The sequence below is a fragment of the Amphimedon queenslandica genome, unplaced genomic scaffold (assembly GCF_000090795.2).
Source record: "Amphimedon queenslandica unplaced genomic scaffold, v1.1 AMPQUscaffold_12160, whole genome shotgun sequence".
NCBI lineage: Eukaryota > Metazoa > Porifera > Demospongiae > Haplosclerida > Niphatidae > Amphimedon > Amphimedon queenslandica.
The window spans coordinates 6,747-11,914 of record NW_003547601.1 but is presented as its reverse complement, the minus strand read 5'-3'; the positions used below and the strand labels follow the sequence as shown (position 1 = coordinate 11,914).

Here is a 5,168-nt window from a genome sequence, read left to right as displayed (position 1 = left end):
TCCTTTTCCCAACTTTATAACAGCCTATATACTCATCTGTTATACTGTCAGAATAGGCTGCAACTTCGCTATTACCTTCGTAAGCCTTAGAAAACTCAAGAAAAGCAATTCCGGTTCCCTCCATGTGACTGGCAGCCATCTTCATAAAATCATGATACACCAGTGCAAACAGCACTGTTACACTCAGAGTGAAGATTCATTAATGTAGCATTACATCCAGTATCTTCTTTGTATAACAGCAATATATCAGACCAGAGATATCAGACAGAGTTAAAATCACACAAATGAATCAGAATGATATTCAATTGCAATTAGCCACGCCTAGAGGTACAATGGAGGACTGAAAAGGTCTAAATGAGTGTTTTGTTCATTTGTGTCACTTAAGCGACAGAGTGCCAAAAAAGCAAAATGGAAATCATGCATGGTAAGTGTTGATAAGATTGTAATACATGAAACCAGTATTACATGTAACCTATGTGTGTGCTTTTGAGAAATAAGTAACTTTATCAAACTATTCCTTTCCTTCCTTATTGAGGTGGCTAGGTCCATTATGTAGCTGTTTTTTTTGTCTCCCTTTCTTACTTCCCAAGCCGATGAACTCGTTTTCTGTTTGTACTGTATATGTATATGTGGTTACTAGTAGTAATTGTCGTTTCATTTTTATCTGCGGTACAGTGTATTATAATAATAGTGCTATTGATATTATTAGTAGTATTAACGATGATCTATTTTTCAATGATAGTTATTGTACATGTAGAATATTGTTTCTTAATCATTATTTACGGTTTATCAAACAATATGTACATACGATGGCTTTGGAAGCCTTTTCTTTTGGATGTACTATGAAAATATCCATCATAAAATAAGACAAAATGCATGTTCAACTATTTACTTTAATTATCAGCCGTATGTAGCTCGCTACACATAATTATACACGTATGATATCTAGAAAATGAAATAGTATTAATAGTATTTAGTGACTGTTTTAGCATTAGTTTTGGAAAAGTTATTATCCACTGAAACTGTGACTGTACACAGTTTAATGAAACTAAGCAAATATTCTTAGTTTACCATACATTTATTATTTTAGTAAGCTACATGTAGGTCAAAATTGTTTTAGGTTTAGTTAATTTTTACTAAGAACAAGCACTGAAATAGGAAATGCATTAAGAAAGTTCTTACTTATTGTTTTGCTGATATCCATATCAACTTTGCTCAGTTTTACAGTTCTTGCCTTTGCTATCAGTTCCTTTTATAATTTTTGGCTATGCAAGCAAAGGCCTGTTACTAACCAACATGCAACACTTCATTTTAACAGCTCTAAGCTTGCCTAGGCTGTCAAGTTCTTGCATAATATCTTTGTGTGCATGTACTTAACTGTACATGGCAATGATGGCATTTTGAGGATGCTTTTGCCTATTCAGACCCATTTTACAAATTCACTACTAATTTACCATTGACTACAATTATTATAACTTGCCACAAAAATTTTGAGTTGGTTTTCTGATAACGTACATGTTTGTGAATGTATGCTTGTTAGTACGAAGTAGTAGCTTATAGTACTATATTAGTATTTGATAGTGATATTGGTTTAGTGTTGAAATGTAGTTCAAACACAAGTTTTGCTATATAAGTTGTCTAATATCATCTGTGAAGTAGTGATATGACTCTTAATCTTAATGTACATGTAAAACCCCCAATCTCCAGATATTTTATTGCTTATCAGCATTGCCAGTTTATTAGCCCACTCAAATTTGATCTGTTTCACTGGCGGAGAGGGCAGGTAGCCTCATTACAATTTTTTTATCATTGAAATTTTTATTTGCCAATGCGGGCGTGAAAGGTGAATATATGAATGTAATTGGAGTTGACTTAACTGTACGTTTCATTCTTCTTTTACCTTGCATGTGTATGTTATGTACCAAAATTAATGATTAATGCAACAAGTCATGCTTTTAGGCTTGCCTAAGCTCTGATTTAATAGCATCACAACGTGGCTCACGCATATTCCATGCTGTCACGTTATCTCTGTGTAATGATGAATGAGTGTAAAAAATCTACATGTACTAATGTCTATGACTGCTAATTTATACATACATATGCTGCAATTGATATTGATTACTCAACCCTGACCCTGGCCTTTTACTTGTATAAGAACTTGTGCCGTTTCAGTACATTGTTTTACTTTTTGTTTTAATAGTAATATATATGAATAACAATTCCTCTTAGTGAAACTTGTGGAATCCATTATTTTATAATTTAGTGAAATTTATCACATCTTGCTTGAAATAAATTTGCTGTTCATTGACATTATTACTTAATGGCACTTCCTTTGTGTCACAGTCACATGCAATTCACCACAACACTTCTCACTTTTCCTAATACTCTTGTCTCCTCTCTCTCTCTCTCTCTCTCTCTCATTACAGATGCTCATTAGTTCTTGTTGTTCACAGAGACTCGTGGCAGGTAATGATGATATTCATTATTATTTTACGTAGCTACATGTACATGTATGTTGTACAATGTAGATAGTTTGGAGTGCTTAATTTGGGTGAATTGCTGTGTGCCCATTGATCTCTTATTTAATCATATAATCTTCTCTCTTTTCTCTCTCTTCCTTTCCTCCATAAAGGAATGACACACGAGTGATATGCATTGGGTTGGATTTGGTGACTGTTATGTTGTAGTGTGGCGGGAAGAGTCTTGGGGACATTAAATCACTGAGAGTTCTCATGCAAGATGGACTCTACCATCACTTACTTACTGTAAATAAGCAACTTTACGAAATACATATTTCATTTTGTGTTAAATTGTATTTTGTTAGTTGCTTCAGAACGAATCTGTTGATGTTTTTGGTCACTCTTTGAGAAAGTGCTTTCTTCTTCTTGATTCAAATTGTCATGATCTCAAACTACAACTGCAGGTAAAGAAAGAAACACATACATGTATGTGGATCATTAGATACTTCTCTCTCTCTCTCTCTCCCTCTCCCTCTCTCTCTCTCTCAGTAGTTCCTTAATATGCTAAGGCACACAATACAATTAGATCAGTCAGGACTTCAAGCAGGCATTCAAGCTAACATTAGAATGTCTCATTCAAGTAAGAAAGAGTACATTTCTGTACACGAGATTCGTGACAGTTTAATAAATTTTATGTCTCTCTTTTATTTAGTTTTGTCACATTCATAATTTTGTATCAGAGTTATTTGTCAATTATGATTGCAGTACCTACTGTACTAACATGGGCGAGAGACTGAGCAAACTACTTGCTAAGGTATGTCAGCCATCAGCTGTTATTAAGCTTTGCCAATTACCCTGTACTATAGTGCGGGGCATTTTGCTAAAAATGATTAGGAAAAAATTGTTTATTTAATAATTTTTTTCTAATGCATATGCATTGTACATGTTCTTATGTTGTGTAGAAAGTTTGAGTTAATTCTGATCAAGATTGGATTTATAATGAATTTTTAAAGTTGTTCCAAAATCTGACTAAAGTCCCTGTACTATTATTGTACAGTGATTTTGACAAAATTTGCCAAAAATGAAAAGATGAGAATTCTCCATTTTTATTATTTTTTTCTGATACATATACATATACTTATGTTCCATATCAAGTTTGAACTGCTTTTCTCTCTATACAGCAAGCATTCTCCAGCTCTTATCACACCGTATCATCTACCAACTTTATTAGCACTGGAAACACTACTGACAAAGATACTGGCATTAGAATCAACCAACACCACCACTACTGATAATAATGATACCAATGATGGTGATACTAATAGAATGTGTACTAAAAATGGAGGGAAATTTGCAGGTGACTAATGAATGAGTGAGTGCCAATTCATCTGCTTGGATCATATTCTCATCAGATAAGCAGCAGCAGCCAGATATCAGTCTGAATGGAGCATAGGAGGTGGGTGGAGCTATATCAGAACCTAATATGGCGTTTTGGCCTTTTGTCACTTCATTTAACCGTTTTTCAGGGTAATTTCAATCATAATTGATCTAATTTTACATTTTTTGTGTTCCATTTGTAGGTACCGTCAAGGATCTGAAGTCCTTTTTCGTGGGCGGAGTTGACGCCTTGTCTTCAAATTTACATGAATGAACATTAAAGGTAAAGCACACGTGATATTGAGATAATTTTACAAATATTTAATGGACTTGTATGTGCCTCACATTGAGAAGAGGTCACCGTGGGTGGCGGAGTCATGCATCCCATCTAATATGGCATTTTGGCCTTTTGTCACTTCATTTAACCATTTTAAAGATTAATTTCAATCATTATTGATCTAAATTTACATTTTTGTGTTCCATTTGTTGGTACCATCAAGGATCTCAAGTCCATTTCGTGGGCGGAGTTGACGCCTTGTTTTCAAATTTACATGAATGAACATTAAAGGTAAAACACACATGATATTGAGATAATTTTACAAATATTTAAGGTTATCACTAATTTTGAAAAGATTTTGATACTTTAAAATTGAGTAATTGTATCTTTGTATATACATGTACATGTATCTATCAATAATAATAGTGCTATTATTATTATAATAGTATTAATGATAATCAATTCGAACCTGACCTAATTTATATTACAATGATAATAATAACAGTAGTATTAGTAACGCGGTAGCGTTACTAAGTAGGATTCACCCCAAAACAATATGGCTGCCACGACTTTTGCAGCCTTGCTATACCGGGAAAACGAGCTCTTATGCTTACCAGACTTCTTAGAGGACCTTATCTTGATCAGAGGACTCCATTGGTACCACTAGCGTGGCTCTAGACCTTGTGTAAGAGAAAAGTCAAAAATCAGCAAAACGGCCGTTTTGTTCAGTCCACTTTTTTTCATCTTCATCTCCTGTCAATCCAGTTGTCGGTGTGTATCTGAATATTGGCTGGTGCCAGAAGGTTAATTCTTACACCATTCTACTTCAACAGTCTATACGCAGGTCCATGTCCCATCAGATCATTCTCCACGAAAGGAAGAAGTGATACTGTGACTGTTGGATCTGTCCAACTTACCTCGTGCCGCCATTTTGTTAATTAAAAGAAACATGTGCTCAAAAATTTGGGTGTGGTCGCGCATGCTCAGATGTCAGAACTGGGAAAAGGGAGCAATTTTTTTAATCTAGCTATGCTTGGATCAACTGCAATACTTAG

The 5,168-nt window shown here is 34.5% G+C and overlaps 1 long non-coding RNA gene across 4 annotated transcripts in view; it reads left to right on the top strand.

The window, feature by feature from the left end:
• Nucleotides 1-287: 287 nt before the first annotated feature.
• Nucleotides 288-5,168, top strand: part of LOC109588325 (uncharacterized) — an 11,549-nt gene continuing 6,668 nt past the window's right edge. Inside the window, exon 1 of one of the 4 annotated variants that reach the window (XR_002188082.1) lies at nucleotides 288-424. This is a non-coding gene — a long non-coding RNA (uncharacterized LOC109588325). Of the gene's footprint in view, nucleotides 425-4,336; nucleotides 4,405-5,168 lie in introns of those variants that run through there. The other 3 variants (XR_002188081.1, XR_002188079.1, XR_002188080.1) reach the window with 3 other exon arrangements.